This window comes from Nyctereutes procyonoides, unplaced genomic scaffold (assembly GCF_905146905.1).
Source record: "Nyctereutes procyonoides isolate TBG_1078 unplaced genomic scaffold, NYPRO_anot_genome, whole genome shotgun sequence".
Lineage (NCBI taxonomy): Eukaryota > Metazoa > Chordata > Mammalia > Carnivora > Canidae > Nyctereutes > Nyctereutes procyonoides.
This window is the reverse complement of record NW_026575140.1, coordinates 65,700,591-65,713,542: the sequence shown is the minus strand read 5'-3', so window position 1 is coordinate 65,713,542 and position 12,952 is coordinate 65,700,591. Positions and strand designations below refer to the sequence as shown.

The 12,952-nt window shown below is 37.6% G+C and overlaps 1 protein-coding gene across 3 annotated transcripts in view; it reads right to left on the bottom strand.

The window, feature by feature from the left end:
* The window catches only part of DDX10 (DEAD-box helicase 10), a 267,786-nt gene that overhangs the window by 196,581 nt on the left and 58,253 nt on the right, over window positions 1-12,952 (bottom strand). The gene's annotated exons all lie outside the window — the stretch shown is intronic.

Here is a 12,952-nt window from a genome sequence, read left to right as displayed (position 1 = left end):
CTCTGTCTCTCATGAATAAATAAATAAAACCTTGAAAAAGAAAGAAAGAAAGAAAGAAAGAAAGAAAGAAAGAAAGAAAGAAAGAAAGAAAGAAAGAAAGAAAGAAATTGTTTATATGTATAAAAAGCATAACCAATGAAAATTTGAAACACAGATGAAGAACGGCCATTTGGGAGTTCCTTTAACACCTATCAAAATATGTTTTCATTGTTTTATAAATCCTTGTAAGGATAAAATATACATAATAGGGCTGGCTGCTGCTTCTTTTTGTAATGTTTATCCACATTGGAGTGGATGACTATGTTTTGTAGATTTGTTTGTATGTTTATGAATCTATATTTTATTGTTATTTCTTTTAATCTAAAAATAAGCATACAGCAAATTTAAAAAATTAAAAATCAGAGGTTGCAGAGGCATCTGGGGGGCTTAGTCAGTTAAATGTCTAACTCTTGGTTTTGGGTCAGGTCATGACCTCGAGGTCATGGGATTAAGCCCCCCACATCAGACTCCGTACTTCTCGGGGTTTTTTCTCTCCTCTATCTCTCCCCCCTCTTGTGCAGGTGTGCGCTCTCTCGCTCTCTCTCTCTCTCTCTCAAATAAATAAACAAGATCTTAAAAAAAAAAATCAGTGGTTCTATTTAAATAGTCTTTATCCAGCCAAGGATAAGCATTTTAGTAATTACATAGGGTCTATGCCTTTTGATTAAGCTATAAATTTTTAATAAATACTCAAGTCCTGCTATTCAATTATATTATTTGGTTTGTACTAATTATTATTTATTATAAAGTTCTCCCTTCTGAAATAAAGACTGTTAATAGTCGCTGGTAATAGATATAAAACACATTTCTAGTTTACAATAAAGAGCTGTACATTTTCCAACACCCTAGACTGGCTACCAGAATTCAATCCAGCAAACATTTATTTAGCACCTTTCATGTGCCAGACCCCAAGAAGAAAAATGGAACTGTCCCTGTGATATTCACTGATTGCCTAGTACTAACTCAAAATCTAGCATCAAAAAAATAAAACTGAATTACCTAAGCAATATAAAAATTATTATGCTGACAAAAATGGCAGAAATGTTAGGCTACATTTATTGTTTGGTGCTGGGAAAACATCTGTTTTGCAATTTTCTACAAATTCAACTTTAGAAGTAACAGAATATGTCTGTGACAAATACAAAACCACTTCAAATGAACACAAGTTTTCTCCACTCTGATCATCCCACAGAGAATATCACATGGCATGTGGCAATCCAATGAGGTTGTTAGACAAAAACAACAGAAGTATTCCAACTGAACCATGATATTCATCAGTTACCGATTCAAAATAGACTAAGTACATCAAGAAAGATCCAATAATACACAATATACATCACTGGCTATCAGATAAAATACTACTGGATGTTCATGCTATCAGGTGGTGACATCTGTGAATTTCATCAAGGCTCTACATATTTTACTCGGTGGGCCACCTCTACCCAATTCATCCCACAGGAAAAAAGGTGAAGAAAACAGCAAAAATAGGTGGCAGATACCCCAAACACTGACTTGCTGAAGGCAGTTATTAGGACAACTCTGCTTTTTTCTCAATCTTGGGTTGAGTATGCATAACAAGAGCAAATAAGCATTTAATCTGATTAAACTTGAATACCCTGCACAACTGTATTTCTAATACTTCCACATAAAAATAGTCACTGCAAGAGAGAAGAAAAATAGTTCAAGGGGCTAAGGGGTGGGATAAACAGGGAATGGTTGATAGAAAGGTACAAACTTCCAGTTATACAAGGAATAAAAGCTAAGGATCTAATGTAACTAGTTGACTATAGTTGATGTATTGTATAAATGAAATTGGCTAAGTCTGCAGAATTTAAATGTTCTCACACATCAATCAATCAATCAAGAGGTGATAAAAGTGAATTTCTCCATGAGAGAAGTCCTTCCACAATATATACATAAATCAAATCATACTGTATACCTTAGATATCTTACAATTTCATTGGTCAATTATAGTTCAATAAAGCTGAAAAAAAAAAAAACCCACGAGTCACTACAATTGATCTACATTGAGGATCCTCAAAACAAAGTCATGATGTCAGTCCCTCATTCTAACCATCTGCTCCGTTCTTCAGAATCTATATAATTCTATTTTGGGGAAGTCTTCCCCACCTCTATTCATCGCATGATGAGGAACTCTTAAACTTGAAGTCTACAACACTCATTAGAAGCTTGATCATAGGGATCCCTGGGTGGCGCAGCGGTTTGGCGCCTGCCTTTGGCCCAGGGCGCGATCCTGGAGACCCGGGATCGAATCCCACGTCGGGCTCCCGGTGAATGGAGCCTGCTTCTCCCTCTGCCTGTGTCTCTGCGCGTCTCTCTCTCTCTCTCTCTATCATAAATAAATAAAAAATTAAAAAAAAAAAAAAAAAAGAAGCTTGATCATATATAGGGAGAGCCCAGGTTGCTCAGCGGTTTACCGCCACCTCCAGCCCAGCGCCTGATCCTGGAGACTCAGGATTGAGTCCTGCATCAGGCTCCCCGCATGGAGCGTGCTTCTGTCTCTGCCTTTGTGTGTGTGTGTGTGTGTGTGTGTGTGTGTGTGTGTGTGTGTGTGTGTCATAAATGAATAAATAAAATTTAAAAAAAAAAGAAGAAACTTGACCATATAATTAAGGTTTCATGGTATGAAAATAACTCTACTTAGCTTTTGAGTAAAATATTTCTGATTTACACTCTGTGTTTTCACTAATTTCTTAATCACTTTAAGCCTGGTGTTGTTTTAGGATGTAGAGATCTCCCAAACTACATTTTGACGTCCCATGACAGAAAGGACCTTTTGTTTTGCTTTATATTCCTAGCATTATGTTAGACTCAAATGGATGCTGGAAGAGTTTAATATATTCACTGCCTATTATAAATGTTTTAACGTTTATAAATAAGTAAACAGGCCATGTATTGTAACACAAAATATTGAAGGGCACTAGAGATGGGTAGTTTATAGGATATCTAAAGAATCACAATAAATTATAATGTAAGAGATTTCTGAATTACTTTAAGATATTTCATCAAGAGACTCTCCACAGTTTAGAATCAAAGACTTGAAGTAGTAGAGGAGTCCATCTAACTCAATTCCTCCTATAACAAAACCTCATCATCTGCAGTTGATATATGAGAAAAGGGAGAAGGGTGTGGCCATGAACTCTGTACCAAGTAATTCTATGTATTTTATCTTATGCATTTGACAAAGTACTTAGTAGGGTCTATAGGCACTATCAGACTGCTAAAAGGGCCCATGGCAGGAGACAAGAGGGTAACAGTGACACAGAATGTGAGGAACCCTACACAACAGGGAAACAGATTTACAGCACAGTTGTGTGAGTAGTTCAATATCCTATAAATTCTTAGTAGAAAACTTATAATAATTCAGATCTCCCATTCTCTATAATCACATTTGTCAGGTGAACCTTAAAGTATAAATCAACCCAAAGTATATCTGCTTAGTCAATACTAAAAGAAGGACAAACCAAGCTGGTAATGGTATTATAAAACAACAGTCACTGCTAAACACACCAAAACAAAAGATTTCTTTGAGGTTAGCTTTTCTGTTTCTAAAGAAGAAAACAATAACAGTCAATTTCTCAAGTAGGATCTTTCATATCAGAATCTCAATATGGCTTCTTATTTCCATCAACCACAACATTCAAAGTAACAGCTGTACTTCATACAGATTCTGCAATTTTATTTTAGCTTTGATTATACTAATCATGATTGTTTCTTCTATAAAAAAAGAAATTACAAGCTCAAGATAAAAATTACTTTTACAGAGTACTTACTGAATCATCATATTTCCAACTAATTAATTCAATGTAGAATGTCAGGAAAATACAGTTCTTAAATACTTGTTTAACCTAATTTTCTTACCAAAAAAACAAAAACCTTTGTTAACAAAAAGTACAAACGACTATTTTAATAATCCATTTGCAGGTAAGAATAATTTTAATCAAAATAACACCTGCTTGAAACTCTGCACTCTTTAAATGATCATTAAAAAGTTTTTATGTGATTTCTTTCATAATTTGATTTTATTAATGAAATTCAACATATTCAATGTGATTCAGCCACACTTTACTTTATGTCTTCTTATACACTCTCTATATATTGACATTTACAGAAAAAAAAATTATAGTGGTGACACCTCCAAGAAGCTTGGAGACAAAGCCAAGCATTTAAAGGGAACATTTAATAAGATTATATGGTTTCTCTCTTTCAAGCATAACAAAAGAGAATCAGTCCTTTGACCTTTAAACATCAAGAGAACCTTTAATTTCGACTTGATAAAACCTGCAAGCTCTCAGTAAACTAACAAACTTGAATAGTGAAATACATAAGGCAGTTAACTCCCTGTTCCTTAAATGAAGATTCTCATGAATAACAGTGTACACGTCAACTTGAAAGAATTAAAATACCCCAGGGGTGACTGGGTGGCTCAATTAAGTATCCAACTCTTGGGACACCCCGGTGGCTCAGCGGTTTAGCCACCTGCTTTTGGTGCAGGGTGTGATCCTGGAATCCTGGGATCGAGTCCCATATCTGGCTCCCTGCATGGAGCCTGCTTCCCCATTTGCCTGTGTCTCTGCCTCTGTGTGTGTGTGTGTGTGTGTGTGTGTGTGTGTGTGTGTGTGTGTCTCATGAATAAATAAATAAAATCTTAAAAAAAAAAAAAGTATCCAACTCTTGATTTCAGCTCAGGTGATAATTTCAGGGTCATGAGATCCAGCCCCGAAGATGGCTCCCCATACTGAATGTGGAGCTTGCCTGCAATTCTCTCTCCCTCTTCCTCTAGCTCATATATGCCTTCTTTTGCTCTCTAAAAATAAATTTTAAAAAAAGGGGGGGTACCTGTAACAAATCTCTACTTCACAAATTGTGTGCAGTAATGGAGTCCTACGACATCATACTCTGGCCTCTAATAACATCCACATGATTATATCTCAATAAAGCTGGGAGGAATTCAAATGTAGATTCTATAGTTCACATGCCACCCATTCTGTGTTCCTCTGTATTCTTATCTCACTTTTAAAAATGAACATCCATGACAATATTAGCGCTGAAAAGCCAGTAATAGGTACTAAGCAAAGACATTCACTTCTTCAAACCTTAATCAGATTTAGTTTTACTAGTACTTGGGGGTCTTCCTAGATGTCTTACTGATTTCTATTTTGACTCAGTTGTAATCAATATATATACTGTGTATGAATCCAAACCTTTTAAATATCTTGAAACTTACGATTTAGTATATGACGCTTTATGAACACAGCATATGAACTAAAAAAGAATGAAAATTTCACAGTTATCAGATGTACTGCCCTAAATTCTGGTTTTCTCAGGTTGAGAGAATGTGGTATAGTCTCAAACTGGGGAAAGGAATCTGAATAAACAGATAAAAAGTCAACTAGAGGGGATCCCTGGGTGGCACAGCGGTTTAGCGCCTGCCTTTGGCCCAGGGCGCGATCCTGGAGACCCGGGATCGAGTCCCACGTCAGTCTCCCAGTGCATGGAGCCTGCTTCTCCCTCTGCCTGTGTCTCTGCCTCTCTCTCTCTATCATAAATAAATAAAAAAAAATTTAAAAAAAGTCAACTAGATTTCAATTTAGAAGGTTCTACTAATTTACTTATCATTCACCCATTCCATTCAACAAATAGCTACTGAGAACCCACTACAGTAATAGGCAATCCTGATGGATACAAACACAAAAAAGAATGACACACATTCTCTGCCTTCATAAAGGTATATAGTATGGCAGGGAAAACAAACAACATGAAAGTGCAGCATGTTCAGGGCTATGAGCTTGCTAAGCGCAGGCAGCTGAGGAAGCACACTTTGAAGCACCTACTCAGTCCCAGCAAACATAAATCCCCTCCATTTTAGGGCCTTACCAAATAGGTAAGAAATTTTAGGGCTAGAAACCAAACAGTGTCCTGAAGCCTGCCTGATAGCATAGTTTTGGGGAATTAAATACTTTCTCCCTCTTATTGTGAAAGAGGGAAAGTTAGAAATCAGTATTATTTCTAAAAACACTCATTAAAAAAACAATACTTTGTTCAAGTTATCAAATAAAATGGACTAACAACTATTAAAACACCTATTACTAAGTGTGCTTGAAGCTGAGTTAAGTAACAACCCTTAATAGAAACTAATAAGGAGGGCAGCCCGGGTGGCTCAGCGGTTTAGTGCCGCCTTCAGCCTAGGATGTGATCCTGGGGACCCCGGATCGAGTCCCACGTTGGGTTCCCTGCATGGAGCCCGCTTCTCCCTCTGCCTGTGTCTCTGCCTCTCTGTGTGTGTCTCACTCATGAATAAATAAATAAAATCTTTAAAAAAAAAAAGAAAAAGAAACTACTAAGGAGAAAAAAGCCACATAAAGCCAGCTTTACAGATCCCTTAAAAAAAAAAAAAAATCAGTCAGAGAAGGTGTAGTGGGGGAGGACAGAGCCTAATAGAATTTTACCTAGTCTTTGATTTGTAAAGTTCTACTTTATGGACATGTCTGCAGCTAGGAAAAAACAGTCTTAAAAAAAAAAAAAATGGGACGCCTGAGTGGCTCAGAGGTTAAGCGTCTGTCTGCCTTTGGCTTGGGGCACGATCCTGGGGCCCTGGGATCGAGTCCCATGTCAGGCTCCCTGCATGGAGCCTGCTTCTCCCTCTGCCTGTGTCTCCCATGAATGAATAAATAAAATATTAAAAAAAAACAGTCTTGACAGATCAAGAGATATAAAGAAAATAAAACAATGCTGAACCAAACCACAGGAGAGAACAGATAATTTAGCAAGTTCTTACTAAGTGAGATTGGAATATGCAACCATTTCCTATATCAAACATTCTGAAATTAGTGTACCTTCCAAAATTAGGAATCACAGCAAGGAAGAAAGCATTCTTTTGCTCTGCTGCTTTCCATAACAAAAATCAGCAGATATGAAAATTCGTGCAGGTGGCAGAATTATTCTAATCATGACTATCCAAAAGATGTAATAGGAAATATGCCTTTTTAATTTAGAAAACAAACTTAGGAATTATTATTTGGAGGCAGGCTCTAGAGTAATTGCTACTAAGAAATTAAGTGATTCATTTATTCCACCAATGTGAGGGATGGGGAGGAAGCAGATCAACGGTAAGGAAAACTGCATCAAGGGAGATTATCCATGAAAATATGAACTGCACCCTTTATGTGCTCTCAGAAAAGTTGCAATATGTGATTTCTATCTCATGCACGCCTAATGCTTAGGATTTTCTTCATATATTCCAGGGACATTTATTAAGGCACTTGTTTCTGGAGCTTAAAATTAATGCACTGTAAGAATCACTACTGTGTTGGCTTTATTAGAACTGTAACAAAATATCATTCTGCTTTCAATCATTTATAATGCCAAACAAAAACCAGCAGATTTTCTGTCCAACACTATATCAGGACCGTCTGTCACCTTTATTCTAACCACCACCAGGCAAGCTAAAAGAAGAAAGGAAAACAAACCAAAAATAGCAATAGCTGTCTGGAGGTGGAAATGTCCAGAGATTGATAATCTACTACCTGTTTAATAGAGATAAACTTTTTGTCCCATAGTGAAACACTCCCAACTTGAAAAATTCAGCTTATTAAAACTTCATTGTAGATGTTTCCAATCATGACTTGTTTAGGAAGTCACATTATTGCTTTATTTTGATACTAGAGATGAAAGTGCTATTGATGAATACCTGTAGGAGAGACTCTGAAAGAGAATGACCCCAAACTAGAAACAAGCGGTGTCTACCAGGTGAAAGATGCTGCAGACCATGCAGCAACAAGCAAGAAATGGAACCTGGTCTCAAGGAGTTTTATCTAACATTTCTTTCATAGTCAACATACCTACCAAAGACTAATTTACCAGTTCTTCCCCTTAATCTTTCTTCCTTCCTTTTTTGAAGAGGTGAGCACCCAATTTAAAAAGGGAATCCAGTACCACAAGGGATGAAAGAAGCCTCATACCCCAGGTGTGGTGGTGTCCCTCACAGAGCCAAATCCCACCCATCAAAAATAATCCAGAAGACATGGTAGGGTTATAGAGAAACTGCACAATTTTCTAAATGACAAATAGTACGTTCCATTCATTAAGCATCATTCATTACACAAATACCCTACAACACTGTATTCTACTACAGCCATATAAACAAGATTTGCCAACAAGAAAAAAAAAAAATACAGAAGGTGACTCTGATCCAAAATTAAAAGAAAAACCATTTAGCCTAGAGAAAGAAAGCAAAGACAGCAAAAAACGTAGAGGTAGAGCCAGAAAACAAAGAAAGGGTCATTTTACCTTAGCAATTTTTCTTTAATGTTCTATAGCATTATTGGTCTGTGATGGATTGGAAAATAAACAATTAGGCCTTGAGAAAGCATAGCTTGGGAAACACTACCATGAAAGCTTTCAAAATTTAAGCCATCGTGAAGTCAGCATACTGATCTTATTCTTGTAACTACTATTAAAGGTAAAGGAAACCTCCTTTATAATGGAGTCAGGGAGCCTAGAAAGGGGAGCACTCAAGCACCACCAATCACATCGCAAACCATAGGAAAACTTATTTTACGAGCCAGTCAGGAGGAAGGAAGAAGTTCTCCTTGCCCAGCAATAGCCCAGTCAATGAGAAACCTACATACTGGGCCAAGGAGAAGCCATCATCACCAGAAACTCCTCAAAACAGCCTCTCCCAACTTCCTCCTTTCTTCTGTTCTCTGAAATGTTTACGCTTTGTCAGCAGTTTTCTTTATTTTTTTATTATTTTTGAGAGAGCATCCACGCATGAGTAGGGAGGGACAGAAGGAGAGAGAGAATCCCAAAAGACTCCACACCCAGTACAGATCCAGAAGGGGCTCCATCTCAGGACCTGAGATGAAACCAAAAGTCAGGTGCTTAACTGGCTGAGCCACCCAGTGCCCCTTGGTCATACTTTTTCTGTCCTGAATTGCAATTATTCTAATAAATTCCTGAATAAATTCATTTTGCTGGTAAAAGAGCTGGCTCTTTTGGTTTTGTTCTGCTTTTAACATCAACTGTATACAGGTGATACTTACACTTAACTGTTTATTGTAAAAAAGTGGCCTTTCTTAATGTACAGGCATCCCTCTTCCCACCAAACTTTACTGAAGTGCCACTGCTCTGGCCAATTAACTTGCTAGCAGGGATCCCAGAAGGGTCTGAATTCTCTACATTCTCTACCCAGTCTAGCTCCCAGGTTCCAACAACCAACCAGCAAATCATACATGCTCAGGGCACCAGCCAAGCCACAATACTTTAAAATGTTTGTGAAATAATATATTTCTACAAAAGCAATAAAGTAGTCATTATGGAAAAAATCAGAACTTAGGGACTTTTTTCGTTGCAAAACTTAGTATATTTTTTGTTTCAAATTACATATGGATGGAGAGAGCACAGTAATCTTTCCAGTGCTTAAAAATCAATCAAGGTCTTAACCCAGCAATGGCAGAAAAATGCCTTACAGGATCCCAGGGAGGGGCCTCTGACCATTCTATTTGAAGCTGTAACACCCCACCCCTTGAGCCCTGCCTCCCAACTACTCTGTTTCATTTTTCCCACAACACATGCACCTATTTTTTGGTCCATCTTCCTCCACTACAATTTAAGCTCCATGAGAGCAGGGAATGTTGTTAACATTCTCAACACCTGGTACTTAGCAACTGAGGTGTTAAGTATCTAGCAAGTAATTTTAAATAAATAAATAAATAAATAAATAAATAAACAAACAAATAAATAAATAAATAAATAAATCAAACCATGAAGCCCTCGGTTAATAAGCCTCCATTTCACCTGAAATGCAAACTTTCATGGCAAAGCTTTACATGAAAGGTGATTTATTTATTTTTTTATATTTATTTTTATTTATTTATGATAGACATAGAGAGAGAGAGAGAGAGAGGCAGAGACACTGGCAGAGGGAGAAGCAGGCTCCATGCCAGGAGCCTGACGTGGGACTCGATCCCAGGACTCCAGGATCGCGCCCTGGGCCAAAGGCAGGCGCGAAACCGCTGAGCCACCCAGGGATCCCCCATCAAAGGTGATATAACTTTGCTTGTCACCCGGCACTGTTTCAGCTGCTGCCTTGGACTTAGATTCAGCATATATTTTTGAAGCTATTCCAAAAACATATATTGAAGAGAACAATATAAACAGAATTATGTTCAAGGAAATTTAAGATGTGAAGAGAACATGATGAGTAAAATCCAGTGCTTCCATAAATACAGTCCTCCCATTAAAAAGCTTTAGGTAAGTATACATATATAGACTGCTAAGGCTTAAGAACAAAGCATCCTACAAACAGCATTTTGGAAACTAACCTATTCATAACGAAGGTACCTGCTATATTAGGCTAAATTGTCTACAGTTACATTTATTACAGCTATAAATACAAACAACCATAAAACAAGTTGATGACTTTTAAAAGCTCCTTATCTCTGATTATCCTAACAATCAAGTTCAAGGGCTGTAATTAGGCCCTCAAGAATAACCTGTCCGATTTCACATTTCTTTCCTTACCTCTACTTTAAAATGAAGATAAACATACAGTGATTAAAAATAGTTTCCAAAAATTAGGCTATAAAATTAAGTCACTAGAAAATTCAGTAGTCAGGGGTGCCTGGGTGGCTCAGTCCATTGAGCATCGGACTCTGAATATCAGCTCGGGTCTTGATCTCAGGGTTGTGAATTCAGGCCCCATGTTAGGTTCCACACTGGGCATGAAGCCTACTTAAAGAGAGAGAGATGTCCCGGCGTTTCATTGCATCTGTATCTTTGGGGTAAATCCCCAGCAGTGCAATTGCTGGGTCGTAGGGCAGATCTATTTTTAACTCTTTGAGGAACCTCCACACAGTTTTCCAGAGTGGCTGCACCAGTTCACATTCCCACCAACAGTGTAAGAGGGTTCCCTTTTCTCCGCATCCTCTCCAACATTTGTGGTTTCCTGCCTTGTTAATTTTCCCCATTCTCACTGGTGTGAGGTGGTATCTCATTGTGGTTTTGATTTGTATTTCCCTGATGGCAAGTGATGCAGAGCATTTTTTCATGTGCGTGTTGGCCACGTCTGTGTCTTCCTCTGGGAGATTTCTGTTCATGTCTTTTGCCCATTTCATGATTGGATTGCTTCTTTGGTGTTGAGTTTAATAAGTTCTTTATAGATTTTGGAAACTAGCCCTTTATCTGATACGTCATTTGCAAATATCTTCTCCCATTCTGTAGGTTGTCTTTTAGTTCTGTTGACTGTATCCTTTGCTGTGCAAAAGCTTCTTATCTTGATGAAGTCCCAATAGTTCATTTTTGCTTTTGTTTCTTTTGCCTTCGTGGATGTATCTTGCAAGAAGTTACTGTGGCCAAGTTCAAAAAGGGTGTTTCCTGTGTTCTCCTCTAGGATTTTGATGGAATCTTGTCTCACATTTAGATCTTTCATCCATTTTGAGTTTATCTTTGTGTATGGTGCAAGAGAGTGGTCTAGTTTCATTCTTCTGCATGTGGATGTCCAATTTTCCCAGCACCATTTATTGAAGAGACTGTCTTTCTTCCAGTGGATAGTCTTTCCTCCTTTGTTGAATATTAGTTGACCATAAAGTTGAGGGTCCACTTCTGGATTCTCTATTCTGTTCCACTGATCTATGTGTCTGTTTTTGTGCCAGTACCACACTGTCTTGATGACCACAGCTTTGTAGTACAACCTGAAATCTGGCATTGTGATGCCCCCAGCTATGGTTTTCTTTTTTAAAATTCCCCTGGCTATTCGGGATCTTTTTTGATTCCACACAAATCTTAAAATAATTTGTTCCAACTCTCTGAAGAAAGTCCATGGTATTTTGATAGGGATTGCATTAAACGTGTAAATTGCCCTGGGTAACATTGACATTTTCACAATATTAATTCTGCCAATCCATGAGCATGGAATATTTTTCCATCTCTTTGTGTCTTCCTCAATTTCTTTCAGAAGTGTTCTATAGTTTTTAGGGTATAGATCCTTTACCTCTTTGGTTAGGTTTATTCCTAGGTATCTTATGCTTTTGGGTGCAATTGTAAATGGGATTGACTCCTTAATTTCTCTTTCTTCAGTCTCATTGATGTTTCTAGCAGCAATGTCCACAATAGCCAAACTGTGGAAGGAGCCTCGGTGTCCATCAAAAGATGAATGGATAAAGAAGCTGTGGTCTATGTATACAATAGAATATTACTCAGCCATTAGAAATGACAAATACCCACCATTTGCTTCGACGTGGATGGAACTGGAGTGTATTATGCTGAGTGAAGTAAGTCAATCAGAGAAGGACAAACATATGGTCTCATTCATTTGGGTAATATAAAAAATAGTGAAAGGGAACAGAGGAGAAGGGAGAAGAAATGGGTAGGAAATATCAGAAAGGGAGACAGAACATGGAAGACTCTTAACTCTGGGAAACGAACTAGGGGTGGTGGAAGGGGAGGAGGGCAGGGGGTGGGGGTGACTGGGTGGCAGGCACTGAGGGGGGCACTTGATGGGATGAGCACTGGGTGTTATTCTGTATGTTGGCAAATTAAACACCAATAAAAAATAAATTTATTATTAAAACAAAAAATAAAAAAAATGAAGAGAGAGAGAGAAAGAAAATAATTCTGTAGCCAGCAGATGCTTTCAATATTGAGGACAGATAAAAGTAGGAAATGAAGAGGGGAAAAAAAATCAAAATATTGTTGATACAACAATGATTCAGTATGTGAAAGAATAACTATCAAGCCAAAAGCTTTTAGCTTTCCACTGTCAATTTATGTCTTCAGGAAACCATACACATAAAAAATTCAAATAGAGAAGGATGGAAAACATATTTATATACCAACTCAGTATGTACATCTAACTTTCAAATCACACAACAACTTTTGGAATTGGAATGAA